Here is a 21,419-nt window from a genome sequence, read left to right as displayed (position 1 = left end):
CAATCTATCCTGTTAGAAGCAAGGGTTGTGCTTATCTTTGTAGTTAGTAGAGAGCAAAGGGCATACTAGGGAGACTTTCCAGGTGATGGAATGTTATATTCTGGATTTGGGTGCTGGATATACAGGTATATTCTGTTTGTGAAAATTCATTGAGCTGTTCGCTTAGTAGCCCTTTTCTGTATCTGTATTTCAATAAAAAATCTAAAAACATCACTGAATGGATTTTTGAATAACTTTTACAAAGAGACTCAGCAATTTATAACCTTTACACATCTGGGACCACAGACATAGACCAACAGAGAAAAAGAGGCTGACAGGCAAGTCATGACTATGCAGTTCCAGTTTTTCCTCTCCTCCCCTCGCCCCCCTTATCCTGCTGTCCTCTCCCCTATGCTCGCTCATGTGTCACCACCTCCTCCCTACTTGCGCCCCGAGCTCCAGGCTCTCCTGGTTGTGCCCTGACTCTCTTCTGCTTTTCCAATCTTGTCTATTTCAATACATTCTCCTTCTTTTTATTTGACATACTTAACGCTATGCTATGCTTGCTCATTATTAAAATGCTGTACAATGGATATAAGAAGCCATCATAACAACTCTTTGGAGGGGAGCATTCTGAAGGTTAAGGAAGTTAGGGCCTTTTAAAAGTCTCAGCTCATTAAGGGAGTCAGCAACCGGGGATTAAAGGCCATACCATGTACAGAGTTTGCATCTTGTTTGACAAGGAGCAGAGAAAAAAATGAGTTGGCTTTCGGCTTCTGGGTGAAAGAAGATAAACCCCTGGTTTAGTGAGCACTTGTAACTTAACAGGGCAAGAAAGTGGTGGATAGTAGTGTGAGGAAGGAAAAGTGGAAATGATATGAGCAAGCGTTAGATGAGAGGAAATAAACACATTCCCTTGCCTTCTGGGTGGGAGCAATCACCCTCTACTTGCTCCCTCTGCTGCAAGTCTGACTTGTCTCACCCTTCACAGCTGCCTGTAACATCTGTTCAAAGTAGAAATCCAACTGGGCATTCCATCCTGCCCCGCATCATTCCCTTGGCAAAGTCCAAGCTGGCCACCTTACAGGTTACCTCCTTCCATTCTGACCTACCAGTGCCTGTCTGCCCCACGGTTCCTTTCTCCTGGGAATTGCTGACCCTTGCACATTCACATGATCACCCTGCAACCTCTGGCCAAGGCTGACTGCTTCTGGATGGGCATTGGACCAAATCGGGACCGAGTTCAGGTCCTTCTCTCCATCACACCTCCCCTACAATAGCTGGTCCAGAAGCAAACACCTGAACACGTGAATTACATCCTTCTCTAGGACATTTTGGAACTGGAACAGAGAAGCAGCAATCAGTCTGTTTCAGGAGTTGAAGCTATCATACTTAACTTTGAAGAGCTACACTGGCATGTTTCCTGATATCTGGAACAGAGACACAAGACCATTAGGAAAATGAGAGGGTAGGAAGGGGAGACAGAAAAAAGAGGAAGACAGAAAGATGTCAGAGGAAAGCAGAGCTGAACACAAGAAGGTCCAGAGAGCATTCAAGCTCTTGTTTACACCCTTTCCTAAAGGCCTGTGGCCTCCTTGAAGTCCACAGGATAGCTTGGTGTCCTTGTCATGAGCTTCTGTTCCTTTTAATCAAATGGCTTTTGGTCCCTCACATGTGTGGTCCGAGGGTGTGCTGGTAAACTGACTTTCCAATAAACAAAAATGCCCTTGTTTGTAGCATTTGCTAATTTTCATGGTATAAATTCTCCCACAGTAACCAGCTTCAAGCTAGCAAAGGCCTATCAACTGGAAATCCCAGCATGGCCAGCAGGCAAAGGAGCCCGCACCCTGCCTGGGCTGCTCACCTCCTGCCCCAGGATGCTCTCCTCCACCATGCCTTCCCATCAGCTCTCTCCCTTGGTCTGGTTGCCTGCTCGGTGCTTGCTTGCCACACCACCTCTCCCAGGAAGCCTTCTTGAACCCTCTCAGACTCCCTGGTCCCCTTGTTTACCACAGTTACTGCACACATGACACTAAGCCGAAACTTCTGTGGAGACTGTGTTAGGGCCTTAGGGGATAGGTGGCAGTGTGGAGGTCGGGGCCTTGGGGTATAGGTAACAGTGCAGAGGTCAGGGCCTTATGGGACAGGTGACAGTGTGGAGGTCAGGGCCTTAGGGGACAGGTGACAGTGAAGAGGTCGGGGCCTTAGGAGATGGGTGGCAGTGTGGAGGTGAGGGTCTTAGGGGACAGGAGAGCAGTGTGGAGGTCTGGTCTTAGGACAGACAGCCTGCTGAAATGGATCAGAGCACTAATGAATCCAGTAAATAAATAATTATCAGTGAGCTTGGCTATTATCGTGGGAACTGGCCGTGGTCCCAATTCAAGCAGCACAGAACTTCCAGAGAGAATCCAACTCCAGGTGTTAAAGAATTAGACTTTGTGTCTAAATACATGAATTAAAGAGGTAACACTGTCCAGTCCCACCTCACTCCTCATGTGTCACTGCCTTGCCTTGTGTGGGCTGGCAAGGAGGGTGGTTTACAGCATCTCTATTTTCCAGTCTTAGGACTTTATCTCTAGCATTCAGTTGCCAGTTAACATGAATTGACTATTAGTATTTAGGTAACTCAATTTTATTTCTATGAAACACGATTTTCTTTGTAGCTCTCAAATCAGTGCCAAGTTTTTTTAAAAAATAGAAAACCATGATTGCATCTTTCTATATATAGTTGACCTTTGAACAATATGGAGATTAGGGACATTGGCAACCCACACACTCAAAAATCCACGCATAACTTTTGTCTCCCAAAAACTTAGCCACTGGAAACCTTATCAATAACATGAACAGTTGACTAACACACATTGTGTATACATTCTATGTATTATATGCTGTATTCTTGCAATAAAGTAAGCTTGAGAAAAGAAAATTCTTTTTCAGATGGTCACAAATCTCCAAAAAATTTTCCAATATATTTATTTTAAAAATTTGCATGTAAGTGGACCCACACAGTTCAAACCCATGTTTTTCAAGGCTCAACTGTGCAGTAATCCTTGATGTCTCCCCATTCATCAGGACCGGCTTCTCCTCGCAAGCTCACCTGCAGTAATGTCCAAGGGCCTCCTCTGGTGCCAGTGCACGGCTGAGGGCCTGGTGGCCAAGGGGCAGGAGGAAGTGCTCACTCAGGCTCGGTCATGTTTCCAGTGCCACAGTTTCCGAAACACAAGCTGGTTCCTCCTTCATATATGACCTCCTTCATATATGACCCTAAATATGCCGAGTGATGGTGAGATGGAATAATTAATTTTATGTGGGAGTGGATTCCTGTTAGGCTCCATGCAGATGTCATATTATGATCACATAGCTTAAACCCATGGTTCCGAGGGAGCAGACGATGCTCCCTGGTCATGCTAATTATGAAAAAGGATCATGACCAGAGACTTTTTCACAGCTAAAGCCTTTGCATATGAGAGTTTTTGTCAGGACCTGCTTACCTGTTTTACAGATTCAGTTTGAGGAGTAAAGAATGATAGACAGGGAAGCAGCAATCCTAATCCAGCACCTGCCCTTGTTAACAGGACATTTTCCAAATAAACAACATTGTGTTTAGGCTTGAGATCTGGTGCTAGGCTGGTGGTGGCTTCCTCTGAAGTATTCATCTACAGAGTGAATCCAGTCATTGCTCTCTCTACAAGGTCTGTGAGTGACAATACGGGGCACCATGCTATTCTGTCCACACACAGCCGAGATGTGTCTAGTGCACCTTGGAAACTCAAACTCACCCATGGAGTTTCTGTACTGCATTTGGGTCACTTAGGTGAACTAGAAAAAGTAATCAGGCCAGCACAGCAGTGGGCTGCCCCAGAGGGATAACACCCCTCTAAACACAAACATCCCATCTGCGTGAAGGTGAGCAAACCACCATTCTTAACCCTCAGCAGACAGTCCGCTGCATGCATGCCCCTTACAGCCGCCTCGGCGTGAGGGGACTTCATGGTGCAGAAGACAAGCTGCTGGTTAGAAACCTGGGGTGTGAATGTAAATAGTGACGGCCACCTCCACCTTGTTTCAATATGCACTCATCTGTTCAGGGGACATCTGTGTGAGGACACTGTGGCAGCTGGAGAACAAACCCAGCATGGAGCTGGACAGAAACAATCACAGGATCTCTGGCTTTTAGTTCAGCAAACAAATATTCACTCAAATCAATGTTTAATTTGTTGGTTTGTTGCTCCTTTCCACGTTGACTGAGCCTCAGGACTGGGGACAGGACTTCTCACCCACAGAGGGGCAGGGCTAGCGGCCCCTGCGATGGGCCTGACAAGGGGTGATGGGGACCCTTAGAGTCCCTCTTCAGGTCCTTCTTGTGGTCTCTCCTGACTATGCAAGTTGGTGGCCAAGTCTGAGCCTGCAGGGTTACAGGAGTGAGGCTTTACACATAGTACCCCCAGCCCAGGAATGGCCAGGGACTTGTCCCGAGGCATCCAGGGTCTGAGCATGTGATTCTGGGAGGACTGCATCTCTTCCAAGACAAAGGAGAGGGTGGCTGAGGGGATTGGGAGAGATGACATGTGCTTAGTGTCAACACCCTCTGTCGGTGCAGCTGCCCCAAGCCAAAGCAGGGGAGGGTACTGGGACAAAAGGCAGGCCACCTGAAGTGCCCAGGACATAGCCTGCACCAAGTACACACTTCAGGGAAAAGCTGATTGCCTGGTCCATCCCACTCTGTGTCCATGACAAACCACTGAGTCAGAGAGTTCCCAGGACTTGGTGGAGCTCAGATCAGTGCTCGTCCCACCGGGGTCTCGTTGAGACAGGACCCAGCCCAGGGCAGCAAGCAGAGGAGCAGAGCCAGCTGTCCCAGTTCAGCTGCAGTGTCAGAAGATGACTGAGTGCCAGCCATTCCCCCGGGAGACCAGAGCGTGCCTGGAAGCATGACCTCCAGTGAAGGGAGAGCCAGATACCCTCATCCTATTCTGGAATCCTAATGCTTGTGTGAGCCTCAATCTGTAATGACACTTAATGGAGATGTCCCCAGTGAGTTACTGAGGGAGCCACAAGCCTGGGTTTTTTTAAATAAGTGGCCTAAATATAAGGGTCTGGCTCCAACAATTTCCTCATGAAAATGCCCTGCTGTGCCTGCAGATGCTCCAGACAAAGGGCACCCACCCTTCTGCTGGAATGGACACCTACCCAGCATGCCTGGGAGAAAGTACAGGTCAAGGCACTTGAGATTCCTTCTCAAGCCACCACATGGTGTTTAATTAATTTGTAAAAAAATAAACTGAAAGGGATCTCTGGCTATGGGCTGGGAACCAAGGCAGAGGAGTGGCGAGGAGCATGAGGTAGAAAGGGGCAGGCTCCTCGTGACCACGTATGCAGCACGGCCACCATGTGACCACGTGTGCAGCATGCTCATGACCGACAGTCAGATGCAGGCTCCACATTCCCTCAACCCCCAACCCAGGGTCCCCTTGCCCCCCAACCTGGGGGCCCATGTCCCCCAACCCAGGACATAGCCTGCACCAAGTACACACTTCAGGGAAAAGCTGATTGCCTGGTCCATCCCACTCTGTGTCCATGACAAACCACTGAGTCAGAGAGTTCCCAGGACTTGGTGGAGCTCAGATCAGTGCTCGTCCCACCGGGGTCTCGTTGAGACAGGACCCAGCCCAGGGCAGCAAGCAGAGGAGCAGAGCCAGCTGTCCCAGTTCAGCTGCAGTGTCAGAAGATGACTGAGTGCCAGCCATTCTCCCGGGAGACCAGAGCGTGCCTGGAAGCAGTCCTGAGTGGTTCTGGCTGCCTAGCACTGTCTGGATAGACAGCAGGCATTAGTGTGCAGCAGGAGGCAACTGCTCCACTAGGCTGATGCCACACACAAGATCATGTGACACAAACCTCGTCTAGGCAGTACCAGCTTTGGGCAACCTGGCATTACACCTGTTCACTTTTTCAGCTCTGCTTAATACATATACTATATATTATAAAAGATAAACATAATAATACGTGTGTATGTGCATATGTGTATGTAAATATGTGTGCACACAAGCTTTACTGCCTTGCTCGACTGATCAATCTCTCATTCATCTGCCACATTCACCTGCCACCCGGTTTCTCCTTCGTAAGACCCCCACCTAGCGGCGGTAGAAGGCAGCTGCAGGTGTGCAAGTCTCCCGCTCCCTTGCACTCCAGGTCCTTAGGAAAAACGGAAAAAACCAGCCTGAGGGCTGAGGATGAGATGGATCTGGCAAAGCCAACTCAAAGTTTGATTTCTGAGTTGGGCCTTGAAATAACATGGCAAACGTGGACTGCTGAAGAATCGGGTGAGTTTTTAGGTTGGAAGTGTTATCACACACTAAAGCTCTGCCCTGAGAGGAAGCGAGGTTGGCGTTCTCTGGGCTGAGAAAACGGCCGCTGGTGGGGTTGGGGGTCGTGATGGACAGAGGGGCTGGGTGATGGCCCCAGGAATTGTGGTCCCGTGAACAGGGTTCTCGGAGACATATGAAGTCCTAGCCACACCCAGCAGGACGTGTCTGTGGCTCAGCTCCCTTCTGACCCCCTAAGCAGCCTGCAGGGCCCCAGACTGCAGCTAGCTCATGGATGAGGTGCGGAGTGAGAGGGAGAGCAGGGCGGGCCCCTGAAGCTGTGCTCAGAGACTCCTGAAGGGAGCCTACACTGCACTGTGTACGTATAACATTGATCAGGCAGGTGAGAACATTGAGATTTGTACATATTATTTCCCAAGATTAGTCAAAGGGCAATCATTAGTCAAACTGCAAGTGTTTCTGACTCCAAGCTCACGTTCTCATCTACTTATTTCAATCCATTCAAAGGCAGTGGGTAGAAGGGTAGGGCTGCATGCACACTTTCCTGGAAGAGAAGCAGGAGAGTGCAGTATTTTCCGGGGGAGAATTACAGCAAAGAGGAGGGGCAAAGGGACATCAAGGAAGAGGAGGACTGATAACTGGCAGCAGGGCTTAGAGTGTAGCCATTCTTGACCTTCAAGAGAACAACTTTGGTAAGAACCTTCCTGGCTTACTTTTAATTCCCTAAAATTGAGTCTTCTTTCTCTGACAGGTTTATAAAATCTTTCATTTTTATATGTCTATTATTGAAATTAATGTTAAAAATATATTTCAGCAACTGTTCAGTAGTATAATTATTCCCATGACATCAGTGGTACATTCAGTCCCGACTGCTTTTGTTGTCAGTCTACCAAATGCCACCAGGAGCTGCGTGTTGTGCAGTGGTGGCAGCTGTTTTGCAGACATTTAAGTATAGAACTGAGGTCTTTTTCACAAACAACTTCTTAAATTCATATCCATGGACCTGAAAGGTGTCTGTGCACCATATGCTTATTTTTCTCCAACTGTAGTGTAATAAATAACATTGTCAAAATCACCACTGAGACATGTACATTCTCATTTTATTTTGGAAGCTAGAGAGAGTGTTTCTAAAAATGTTTTGTCCTATGAATTTGTCCTCATAGTTCAGAAGGAAACTGCCCTTCTGATTGTCCAGGAAATATGGGAGATGTAACCATTTCCAGATATTTCCTAAAATGGTTTGAGTTTGAAAGATGATGTGGCAAGAGAGGCAAAGTAGTCATAGAGGAAACTGCCTGCAACTCTTCTCTAATCTCAGTGTGCTTTCTCCTATCATCCTCACCGTTTTCCTCACTTCTGGGTGGTGACACTATCCAATTAGTTGCAAATTTATTTCTGTATTATCAGTGAAAATGAGTATGTTCTTCAGCATAGCAGGAATTCATGCCTTTAAGTGTTTCTTGGAAGACAAGGGCAACAATTTTTCTGGGTTTGCTGAATAAGGAGAAGAGCAGTATTAGTACCATGCCATGTGCTTAGGAGATAACAAATGAGTGAATGTGAGTAAAGACACTTGTTTTGCTCTGAAGGGATTGTGACACAACTGTGGCTGTGGATGTGCATGGTGGGGGTAAGTAGGTGTACAACGGACATGGCAGTAAGGTGAACCTGTCCCGAGGATGGGACCTGGATGGGGCTACCCCTCAGCTTGTGATCTGCTTCCCACAGTGATGATTGATTTGGTGGGGTCAGGGCACACACAAACTGATTCAACCAGGACTCAGGCCATTACTGGAGCCACAGCCCTCACTACTGCTCAAGTGCCTACAGCCAGCCATGCAGCCCAGTGTGTGCATACCACTGGCTCTGGCCACCACTGCCCTGCCCTGGGCCCTCACCACTGGACCTGGAGGTGGTACTAAGGACTCCAGCAGCCCTTGCAGCCACTGTATACCTCCCCAGCTCTGCTAGCTAAGGACCATGCAATTGTTGCTGTCATGGACTGAAGTGCCTGAGCTAACAAGATGCCATTCCCCTGTGGACCCAGAGCCACCACATGCCCCCACACATGGTGCCCCTTGCCACTAGATGGGAGTCACAGCACTCCACAGCTCCCCCATGGCAGGTGAAGGTCTTTCCTTACTGAATCCAATCTATAAGGTCTGGAAGAGGTGACTGCTTCTTCAGGTGCACAGACACCTATGCAAGCCTACAAGGATTGATTCCAGCAAAGGAATGCAATAAACTTCCAGTAACTGACACCAAAGAAATGGAGATCCACATATTGCCTTACAAATAAGTCAGAATAATTGTTCTAAAGGAGCTCAGAGAACAAGGTGAGGACAGAGATAAACAATTTGACAAACCAATACAGCAACACAAGAACAAAATGAGAAGTTCAATTAAGAGATAGAAAACATGAAAAAGAACCAAACAAACTGTGGAGCTGAAGAATACAATGGACTAAAAAAAAAGTAATAGATGACTTCAATAACGGAACTGATCAAGCAGAAGAAAGACAGAATGAACTCCAAGACAGATCATCTGAAATTATCCAACCAAAAGAGAAAAGAGAAAAAAGGATAAAGAAAAATCAAGACAGGGTATAATCAAGTGAGACAATATTTGCATCATAGGAGTCACAGAAGGAGAAGAAAGAGAAAAGGACAGAAGGCTTAGTTAAAGAAATCATGGCTGAGAACTCCCCAAATCTGGGGAGAGATATGGACATCCAATTACAGGAAGCTCAAAGGTTCCCAATGAGTTTCAACCCCACAAGGACTCCCCTAAGACACATTATAATAATGCTATCAACAAGTGAAGGCAAAGAGAGAATCTTGAAAACAGTAAGAGAAAAGGAGCTCATCACATACAGAGGAACCCCACAAGGCTGTTGGAGGATTCCTCTGCAGAAATCTCACAGGCTGGGAGAGAGGGTGTAGTGACATTAAACAGTGCTAAAAGGGAAAAACTGCCTAGTTACCTCAATAGCTGTTCATTTCTCAAAACTTGTGAGGGGACAGCCTAGCTCTGTGAAGTGTAAACATTGTACTAATCATTTTGTGGGGCCATGTCCTTTAACCTCCAGAACAACTCCACTCTTTTCATTTATCCATACAGTTGGAAGCACTGAGGTATGAAGACTTCTGGTAACTTCCCCATGGTCCCAGAACTAGTTAAGGTTCCCAGGCTGCCTGATACCAGAGGCAGTGCTCCACCACCAGAGCTGGCTTCACACTGGGCCTGTCTGAGCCCGAGACCTTTAACTTTACTACCCAGGTTCTTTCCTGGAGTATGTGAAGAGGGGATGCTCTGGGCCACAGCCCAAATATGAATCCTGGAGAGTTTCAAGGCACTATAATTTTCCTGCGGTCTTTTTCTCTACATCTTCTTCTGTGGGGAATTAAGTAATCCATCTTAGGAAAAAACACTATGACTTCTTTCAGCAAGAACTCTGGCCACAGCTCTGCCTTAGTTATGAGAAAGGGTCACAGTGTAACTCAGTGCCAGCTTGGATACACTTCAGACTTTGCTGTCAGAGTCAGAGGACTCCCTTTGTTGCTGTATGCCCCAGATGTGGGCAGGGCCAACTGGTGTCCATGAGGACACCAGGGAGGATGTAAAATGGTATTGGCAAAAGTCAGAATTGTCATGAGTAGATTCTTGAATCTCAGAGCAGAAGAGAAACTTGAAGAGGAGTTTGGCTATGCACATCAGGTCAGTAAGGCTGGGTCAGAAAAATTAGCTGTAGGAATTAAATCCATTCAATACTTAAGATAAAAATGCATGTTTCTGAGAGCTGACTTTTGGGAATCTATTGGTGGGACTCACATTTCTTGTGTCTGCAGTCATGTGGAGGGAAGACAGGATAAGCTATGAGACCTGGATGTCCTATCTGACAAGTTCTCTGCTGTTGGTGCTTACAATAAGGCAGAAACTCCGATGTGGGTGTTTATAATGTGGGTGCTGGGAATTGTTTTCAGATAACTGCTCAGTTATTTTCTGCTACCTCGAGGCCTCTACTTTAAGTGTCATTGTTATTTTCCTTCAAAGAGAATAATTTAAATTCAGTCTTTTTTTGAAAAACAAAACAAAAATGCCAGCCAAGCCTACTTTACCTGAAGAGTGACATCAGCAGGACAGTGACTCCATGGTCCCCAGCTTTGGCTCACCTCTCAGAAAGAGCAGCTATCAGCTATCTTTATAAAAGAAGATCCCAGAACCTGAGGGTGAGGCCAAAGCCCCCTCCTGGGCCACCAAAACTGAGAAAATGTCATCAGAATGGTAGGAGAGGAGGTTTCACGTCGACCAACTTCCAGTTTGGAATTTTGCCTGACTCTGCATGTATGGCTGGATAGCTGGAGTATCAAGAGGGTAGTAATGCCCTAGTGGTTACAGCATTAGTGCAGCTGGGCCAGAACTTACATCCAGCTTTTTTCTCCTTCCTTTGAAACATGTTCTTCTGCTGTTCTGTGACATCTCCACAAGAAAGATGGAGCTTTACAAATGGGGTGGATCCTCTAGGCAACACTCAGAGCAGAAAACATTTACTGCCTCACCTGACATTGCAGAAAACGTCAAAACCTGTCCCATCGCAGCAGTGCAGATGTTATGGGATTTTCTGTGACTCCTTCAGTGCCCGTGAGGTGCTGCTGCCTCAATGGTACTTGGGGACAATCACAAACATGGCAAGGACAGTGGTGGCAATGCAGAGCTGAGCTCTCAGCAAGGAGTTGTGTTGTGTAAGGAGATGCTTAGAGAAGCTGTGGGCTACTCAGCACTCCCACAGGGAAGGGCATAGACCACAGGGTCCCAGGCAGCACCTGAAGCACCACTCCTGACAAGGCTGTTTGCCTAATGTGTTTTGTTAACTCCCAGAACACTGCAGTTGGGTCATTTCCAACCAGTGCTCTTAATTTCTTCCACACTCATACTTTCATTGTCTTTGAGGATCCTTCCAGATGTCCTCAGGAAGATGGCTGAATCGAGTGGGGCCTGATGACATAGCTGCAGGGTCACTTCTCACAGAACAGGCCCTGAATAGGGACTATCCCTTCCACTCCAGGAAATCAACCTTTGTTTGCATGTAGCTCCTTAGCCGTGTGATTGAAGGTTAAGTGATTTTTGGGGGGTATCTCTCTGCACCTTTGCTCAAATTGTTCCTATTTATCTACAATTCCCTAACCACCTAAAAATGTTTTTATTTGTATTTTTTGCCTTCAAAATCTTAGTCCTGTATTTTAAGACCCAGATGATAACCTACCTCTTTTAGTGCAACTCCCATAGTTTTCACCTTTCTGAAAGTTGTGGGCCCTCCCACATGACGGGCACCTCATTATATATTGCAGGGGACCCCAGCTGTCAAGGCCTATGTGGAAAAATGGGCTTTCAGTTTCCCTGGACAGAAACCTTGTGTAATCAATCTCCTCCCCTTGAATGTGGGCTGGACCTACTGATTCACTTCAACAGACAGAACAGAGCATAACTAACTGGATGTCACCCTAAGATAAAGTTATTAAAAAACTATGGTTTCCATCTTGGGCACTCTCTGGCTTTCTTTCTTTTGGGTCACCATGCCACATGATGGGGACACATGGGCAGCTTATGGGGAGGCCCACATGGCAGGGAATGGGCCTCTAGCAACCATGTGAGTGTGCTTGGCAAAGTCTTTGGAGGCCTGCCAGCTGCCATTCCAATGAGCTTGGTGGATGCTGCAGCCCCGGATGAGCCCTCAGATGAACACACCGGTGACAGCTTCACTGCACACTCAGGAGGGGCCCTCAGCCACCCTGCCAAGCTTCTCTCAAACCCTGACCCACAGAAACTGCGTAAGGTAATTCATGATTGTTGTCTTAATCTGCTAATCTTGGGGGTAATTTATTTTGCAGGTATAAACTAAGTTTTCTCCTTGTCCTCTCCCTTGTCCCCATTCCTGTTCCCTTCTCCCCGCCCTCCTCCTTCTTCTGTCTCTTCTGAGCAGCAGTGGGTCCTAAGCATTTTTCCAGGTGCATTTACATTTATTCACACATTTCATTTTTATTAGATACCTCTGTGTAATTATTATTTCTATATTTAAGTCAAAGAAGCTAAAGTTAAACAGCATGTTCAAAGAGAACATCAGTTGTGGTGAAAATTAACCTGTGTCTTCCTCATTTCAAAGCCCATTCTCTTTCTGCAGTGCCACCCTGTCCCAAACTGCCAGAGCCTGCCCAATGCTGGCTGTCCAATGTGAATAGCCTTCACCAGGGCAGGAGCTGCAGAGCCCCTGATCCTATCTACCCCATTGAACCACTCAGGTCTGACTACAAGGACTTGTGTTTGAAGACAGACAGGTGATGACAATCTAAACAGGTTGTTACAGATTTTGAAAGAGGACACTCATGGAAAAACACTGAGGAGAGAGGTCTGGATGCATAAAAAGAATAACACACATTTATTCAGCCTTCTACCTTCCAGGTGTTGAGCTCATAAGCACATTATAGAGCAGACTTTTGATTTTCCAAATTGTGACCTATCTGTAAGTTTGAATATTTGGAATTGTTTTCTTCACTTTGCAGGGGAAATGAAGAAATAGAGAAGCTTTTATCAGGATTCAAATACACATGTGCAGACATGTCTTCCAGAGCGTGTCTTGGGGGTCTTCACAAATCTGGGTCAACAACAACTACCTCCCACACTGTTAGGACAATGCAGCAATCCCAATTAACTACAAGATTCCCGGAGTGCCTTTTGAATTATCAAAGACTAAATCATGCCTGGTATCAATCTATATACATGTGTGTGTGTGTGTTTGGGTATTAGTATGTGTATATAAATATACCCCCAAACACACATGGGAAAACACACATTATTTTTATATAACTCTCAGCACGTGTAAAACAGGTTTAAAATGGTATGGATGAAACTTGGTTCTTTATTATGCTACTTGTTGCTCAGTCTGCTTTGGCTCAGATTCACTTGTGTTCTTGTCTTTTCCACAAACTGTGAGCTCCTAGAGGTCAGTAACCATGCCTTATTCATTGTTGGGCTTTTTCAAAATGTGCTCTGGATAGGTTGGATGTTAAAGTATTTTAAGGCAGGTGTTTTCATTTGATATGTGCTGAGTGAAGACAGGAGGGCTGTGGACACAGTGGAGGTAACTGGACATACATGTTCCCCTGGGTGTGGAAGAGTGGGTCATGCAGCACATGAAATCCAGTCAGGCTGCCTGGATCTGGCTCCAGCTAGCTGTGGGACAGGAATTAGGCTGTGGGATGGGGTTTAGGGTTAGCCTGCTTAAGCTCTCTGAACTTCAGTTTCCAAGTGTGGAAGGGGCGTAATTATGGGATGAACTACACATGGGGATCAGAGAAGGAACAGGTGAAGTTCTTCACACTGTGCCTAGCATGCAGTAAGAACTCTGCAAATGGAAGTATCCTTATAATTATTAAAAGAAATGGGCAGCTCAGGAAGGAGGGAATCTGTGATCAAACAGGCATCTTCCTTTTGTTGTGTCTTCCTGGGCATGTTTCTGCAGCTCTCTGAGCCTCAGTTCTTCCTGTCTGTAAAATGGGCACAATGCTCCAGCCTGCATCAGAAGCAAGTACTAAATGAGGTAGAGCAGATAAAGCGTTTAGAAATATGCCAGATGCAGTCAGTGTCTAATTAAGTTCCTTTATTGATTCAGCAAATTGTTGGGCATTTGGTCCCCATTAGCACATGTTCTAGGTCCCTGGGTCCTGAGGGGAATGAAACCGCCCTGTTGTCATCCACTAGCTGACAGCCCCGGGAGGGGGCAAAAGAAGATGTCCAGGGCAGGCAGTGAGGGGCCTCTGAAGAATGGGGCAGAGGGCAGGTGTAGGGCTGTGCTGGTGCAGGGAGGATGCACAGCAGGGCAGAGGCTGTGAGGAGAGAGAGAGTGAGCCATGCCTGCTTTGGGGACAGGTGTTCTAGGCAGAGGCAGCGTCAACTGGGTGCCCTGTGCTTGTTCAGGATGCCCAAGGACGGGGCAGTGGGAGTGCCAGCCCAGAAGTCCTGATCAGGCAGGGCCTCCAGGGCCATGGCTGGGTCTGGTCTGACCGCGGGTGAGAGGGAAAGCTACCAGGAGGGGCTGGCAGACCACTGTGAGCACACTCAAGCTTTGAACCCTCACTGGGTGCGGAGGGAGGGGAGGCGCAGGTGGATTGTTTTTGTTAGTGTCACTGTTGTTCATTTGCATCATTCTTGCCTGGAAGAACCAAGTGTCTGCCATCCTCTCAGAACAGGTATGTGATGGGCAGATCTAAACATGTGATTAAGTTTCCCAGAGATACCATCACATGGTGAAGACCAGTATTTTGGGGCTTTCTTATTTTTGTGTAAAGCTGACATTTCTTCAGAGCCTACTGTAATTTTTTAGTCCTTAGTTGAAGTACTTGAGAAGAATGTGTGTGAATTTTTTTCCTCAAAGAGCAGTTGGTACGGATTTTAAATAACAATCAATGTGTTCAGTGAAATTCTCACTCACTTGTGGAATGGCCTAGCACCTTCTGGAGCAGAAACTGAACTTAGAGGGTGTGCACACATGTGCATGTATATGCAGTGTATATGTGTGTGCAGATGTGTACACACATACACCTGTGTATCTGTGTAAGTGCACATGTAATATATGTGTACAATGCATGTGTGCTGTGTGCATATGTGTGCTTACATGTGTCCACATATGTGCTTATTATGTGTGTGCATAGTGTGACTGGGTATTGTGTGGTTATGAGCATGTGCAGTGTGTATGAATGTATGTCTAGTACAAACTCAGAAGCTCATCTTGATCTCTGTTGTTGATACATTTGCGGTCCAGTTGGGGAGAGTTGAATCAGAAGCAGGTGTAGAATAGCGTAGACTTCAATAGGTCACCTTTTGTTGGAGGTTTTCCGTACAGTGTGTCATTATTACTAAAAGTTCACGCTTATGCAGTTCCTCAGACACTTTTAGCATAACTCCAAGAACACTGCAATAAAACATGGTCTGTGTTTTCTGCATCCATAAAGTTAAAGGGTGGAACTGAATACATTCTAGCTTTCCTTCTGTCTGAAATGCTATGATTCAAACACATTTTCTGGGATTACAACCATCATTATTAAAAGGTCCTCAAGAAAAACAGCCATTATGAGGAGGCTGCAGGGTTGAATGCCCCGACCAGGCCCCTTCAGACAGGGGCACATCCTCCAGCCTCCCAGGGAGGCAGGTGGCTGCACGCTCCTCCAGAGGAGTGGCCAGAAGACCTCAGGGCAAGAGGCTCTGGGGCCTCAGCCAGCTGTGGCTCCTCCAGGTCCACACACACTGTCAGGCTTTGGGAGCATAGCTGGACCTTCAGCCGGGATCTGCTGCACCCTTCATCTGTTCATCCAAAGTCCACCCAGTCACTCCTTTTCTCTCCGCCTCTCTGTCCATTCCTTCTCCTCTCCATTCTCCCCCTTCCCCTCACCAACTTCTCCTCTCCCATTCTCGGAGGAGTAGGCAAGAGCACATGCCCAGTGTGGGCTGGACCTGGTGGGCCTCACTCTACTTTCTCTGTGAAGCTAAAACTTCCACATGCTTGGTAACACCCTTTTCCCACCCACAGATGACTGCGTCCTTCCTAGTCTCATGACAGATTCACAGATGCCTCACTTCACAGTAAGGACACCAGGGCAAGGAAGGAGCTCAATGACTCACCTAAAATAGCTGCTTCTGGCATAACCACCACTCTAAAATAAAGCTGGAGAGTTACCACATCATGGGCTAAATGTAAGTCTCCCTACAGCCCATTTACCAGTTACCCTTTAGGCAAACTGGAGCTGAGTTCAAAGTCTTGTAACCATGGAAACAAGACATGAGAGACCAGACCTGGCTTAATTACTGAGTTATGGTCAGAGACCAAAATGCTAGGATCATGTTGCCTGTAGGCCTAGTGCATGTGTTTTAAAATCCTTTTTCTTAACTAATCCAGACTGTTGAAATTTTATCTGTATCAAACTTGCAATTCTGCTAGTTTTCTTAGCCTCATTCTTTAAAATACCTGTTTAACATCATCTTTAAAAATTATATTCAGTGTCTGTAGGACTTTTGACTTCTATTATAATAATATTCATTCAAAATTAAAGTGCCGAGGAGATTTGTAAATGAAGCAACTGGCAACAGTAAACTGTACAGTGCCCAGTTCATTTTAGAAACCATATGAATAATTACTGAATGAGCAATGTGTTGCTCAGTGTGTATACATTTATAAATATGAATATTAAATACAACTGTTAAATATGAGTACCGAGTCAGGCTAATAGCAAGTAATTATTTTTTCATAATGATTTTCCTTTTGGCACAAATGCCCTATTGCTTTCTGCCCTAAGCCAAATGAATGGCAACCTTTCCCTGTGGCTGTCTGCTGGGTGACTCAACTGTACACCTAAGTAACAGCATCTATGAGAAGCAGATCAGAGCCTTTGTATGCCCAGAGAAGGCTGTGTTAGTCTTAAGGCACCTGTTCACTGTTGGGAAATGAACAGCCTTTTGCTAAAAATGCTCAATGTGTTGCAGAAAGAAGCCAACTCTCTGCCAAAGTTGATCTGGCTTCTAGGGTGAGTTAAAGAAATAGTCCTAAGTTGGATCCTTAATGAGCATAGAGACTCTAGATCAAGCACGACAGCAGAGACCCAGCACATCAGCCATTTTGAAAGGAAGGGCCACAAGCATGTTCTAAGTCTATAACGAGGGTAATTTGGCAAGTCATTCATCTTCTGCCCCATGAAGGCAGCTGCAGATGGATTATAAATAAATGATGGCTCATAATTTATTAAAAACAAAAGGGTGGAAAAAGTTTTTAAGGAAGAATGAGTTTTAAGGAGAACCTTCAAAATTCAAGAAAGGTTATCAAGTACCAGCACAAGTTCTTCCCCAAATGTGGCATTGAAATCACCCAAAGGGGGCCATTTCCCTTCAAAGGGGGCAGGTTCTCCTGGTTCCATCTGTGGTTAGGTGTCCTGATGGGTGCAGGCAGAACACGAGGCTTGGAATCAGGAGAATTGAAGTCATGTTACTCCCTATCATCTTGGGCAAATTGCTTAATGAATGTCCTTGGGCCTCAGTTTCCTCAACTGCAAAATGGGATAACAGTAGTACATGACCCATGGAGCCTTTGTGAACACTGCTTGTCGTATTCATTCAACAAACACTTGATTTGTGATTGAAGTCCTCCTCAGTGCCAGACCCCAGGGAAGGTGCTAAGGATGAATGCCAGGGCCTCTGCCCTTCAAGAATCTGAAGTACCCCTTAATTTACAATAAAGGAGCCATGAATATACAGTCTCTTCAATAAATGGTGTTTTGGAAAACTGGACAGCCATATGCAAAAGAATGAAACTAGACTCCTGTCTTACACCATAAGCAAAAACTAATTCAAAATGGATTAAAGATTTGAATGTAAGATCTGAAACCATAAACTACTAGAAGAAAACATAGGTGGTAAGCTCCTTGACATCGGTCTTGGCAATCATTTTTTGAATTGACACCAAAGCAAAAGTAACAAAAACAAAAATAAACACATGGGACAACATCAAAAGGAAAAGCTTCTGTACAACAAAGGAACCATCGACACAATGGAAAGGCAACAAATAGAATGGGAGGAAATATTTACAAGTCATATATCTAATAAATGGTTGATATCCAAAATATATAAAGGACTCATACTACTCAATAGTGAAACAAAATAAAACAAACAAAACACTGAAACAATCCAATTAAAACTTGGGCGGAAGATCTGAATAGACATTTTTCCAAAGAAGACATCCAGATGGCCAACAGGCACATAGAAAGATGCTCCACATCACTACTCAGTGGAATGCAAATCAAAACCACAATGAGGTATCACCTCACATGAGTCAGAATGGCTAACCGTCCAAAAGACAAGAAATAACAAGGGTTGGTGAGGATGTGGGGAAAAGGGAACCCTCGTGTACTGTTAGCGGGAATATAATCGCTGCAGCCACAATGGAAAATACCATGGAATTTCCTCAAAAAATTAGAAATAAAACTATCCTATGACCCAGCAATTCCACTTCTGGGTATTTATCTGACAGAAATGAAATCACTGTCTAGAAAAATATCTGCACACCCTATGTTAAATAGAAGCATTTAAAATGGCTGGCACATGGAAACAAACTAAGTGTCCATGGATGGATGGGTGGGTGGATAAAGGAAATGTAAATATATGTAAAATGGAATATTTTTCAGCCTTAAGAAAGAAAGAAATCCCGTCATTTGCAAAACATACCTGGACTGTGAAGGCATTATTCTAAATGAAGTAAGCCAGAAAGAGGAAGACAAAGACTGTATGACCTCACTTATATGTGGAATCTAAAACAAAAACAAAAAATGTGCTCATAGATACAGAGAACAGATGGGGGGTTGCAGAGGAGAAGGTAGGGAGGTAAGATGGGGGAAGAGGGCCCAAAAGGCACAAACTTGCACTTGTAAGATAAATAGGTCGTGGGGTGGAGAGCATGGGGACTGTGGTTACGATACTGTAGTGGGTATTGTAAAGTTGTTAAGAGAGAGCATCCTATATGTTCTCATCATAAGGAAACCCTGTGACTGTGTGTGGTGCTGGATGTAAATCAGACCTCCTGTGGTAGACATTTCACAGTCCACACATATCCAATCATTGTCATACACCTAAAACTAATACAACCTTACGTGTCAAACATTTTTTTCAGACCCAGCCAGGAAACCTAGGCCAGTGGAGGAAACTTCCTTCCCTGCAGTATGTCCACACTCCAGGATGGGCACAGACTGGAGGCCACAGACCCCGTGATGGTCTCCCAGCTGATCCAGTGCATGAAGGAGCCGGGTGAGTGGGAGGCAGGTTTACCCCTTTAGCCCTGCCACGCAGCCCCATGTTTGGCCCCACAGCCCAAGAGCAGTGTCCTCCAGCTACAGGTTGTAGAGGAGGCAGAGAGGAGGATGGCTACCTCATTTGCAACCACAACACTTGCACACACCAGCCCAGCTCTCTACAATGCCCTTTTACTTCCTGCCCAGGTGTGTTTTGCAAATGACGTTGCTAGAAGAGAAGTGTTAAGGGCACACACGTGGGCACCATACTGCATGGGTTCCATCCCTGACTGGGTCACTTACTCTCTGTGGTAACCTTGGGAGGGCTCCGTAACTTCTCTGTGCAGCAGTTTTCTCAGCTACAAATGTGATCAACAGCTACTTCCTTCTTCTGGCAGTGTGGTTCAGATAATGTGAGCTACCGGTTGCAAAGTATTAGCTCAGTGCCCCACCCAGCCAGCCCTGTGTCCGCTGTTTTTCTCCAATTCTGCTCTAAGTCCCCTTCTTCTGTGAGCTTCATCAATGCCCTGATGAATGGCCCCTTTGTTATTTCCAACCATTCGTAATGCAATTATTTCTCTATATGTTTCTTTCTTGAGACTGTGAATTGCCCAAGGGCAGGACAGGTCTTATTTATTACCCAGCATAGTTCTGGGGTAGGTGCTCTCTGCTTGCTGATGGTATGACTATAAATCAATTTTTATTAATGTAATAAAAACTACCAAAGCAACAATCTTTTACTGTGTTTCAAAGATTGAAATCTAAGTTTTTTTCATTTGTTGAAAAATGGCCTACAAATGCAGACATTTCAATACCTTTGTTTTTTGCTATTAAAACTTTGCTCTTACTTGTGACATTTCCTTGCTGCAAATATTGTAAAATATTTAGCTTTCTAAGCACCCTAAAGTGTAATCCTTATGAAGAACCTCCTCTCTGGAAATGTCAGGCATAATTTATTAACTCCTTTCTCTTGCATACTGATAGTACTGCATTTCTAATTGGGAACTGAACTGTGAATGCAATGGAGATATGGCAATAGAGAAATCTCTTTCAAGGTGGAGGTAAAGGAAGCATTTTTTAATGATGTATAGTTGATATACAATATTATATTGGTTTCAAGTATACACCACAGTGATTTGACAGTTCCCTGCATTATTAAATGTTCATTCCAGCTGTTGTGGTTATTATCAGCATAGAAAGATGTTATGGAACTATAGACTATATTCTTTATGCTGCACTTTCATCCCTGTGACTAATATGTTATGATTGAGATTTTGTGGCTCTTTATCTCCATCACCTATGTCACACCCCTACCCTAACCCTGCCCACATGATAACCACCAGTCACTTTTCAATGTCTATGTCTATTGCTGTTTTGTTCATTTTGTTTTGTTTTGCTTTTAGATTCTACATATAAGGGAAATCACATGGTGTTTGTCTTTCTCCTCTGGCTTATTTCACTGAGCATGATACCCTCTAGGTCCATCCATGTTTCTTTTTTATGGCTGAATAATATTCCATTGTGTATATACACATCTTTTTTATCCATTCATCTACAAGTGGGCACTTGGGTTGCTGTAAAGGAAGCATTTTAGGATCACTGACAACTCCAGTGAGTGCTGGAGGGATGACTTCAGCTCTCAAGGTGTTTAGCTGCTCCCTCTGTCTGGAAGTTCTCCTTCCAGATGTCAACCTGTTAATTCCTCACTTCCTTCAAGGTAAAGGAGAGCAGAATATGTGTAGGGAAAATGGCCAGGATTCTCACCTGTTCCTAACCTACTTGCCCATTGTGTACATGTGATGATGTAATACTTAGTCTACTGTGCAGGCACATGCTTGTACTCCCCTTGGCAATAAGCCATTATTGCTGGTGGTGCTATCTAATAAGCTCCGCCAGGTGCTAAGGGCAGAGGAAAGAAAGAGATTAGGAGAGAGGAGAGAAGAAGCTGGAAGCAGAGACAATGCCTGAGGCAGAGGCTGGGGCAGAGGCAGAGATGGAAGACAGGATTCTAGAGCTTGACCTGCTACCATGAGAATAAAGTTTGGCATGAGCCCCTTTTTACCCACAACATTCTGTTGTCATTTTCCATCTCACTGAATCTAGAGTGAACTTGCCCAGAGCTGAAATCCCCTTTGGTCTGGAGGTATAATATGTTATCCCAAAATATGCCTTTTTGGCAATAAGGATTATCTTGAGCTCATGAAGGCTGGGTTCTTTAATACTTTTGATCACTGATGTAGCCTAAGTGTTTATAGTATAGTAGGTGCTCAAAAAATATTGGTTGCATCAAACAACA

The sequence above is a fragment of the Manis javanica genome, chromosome 11 (assembly GCF_040802235.1).
Source record: "Manis javanica isolate MJ-LG chromosome 11, MJ_LKY, whole genome shotgun sequence".
In the NCBI taxonomy this organism is placed as follows: Eukaryota; Metazoa; Chordata; class Mammalia; order Pholidota; family Manidae; genus Manis; species Manis javanica.
Note: the sequence above shows the minus strand (reverse complement) of the source record.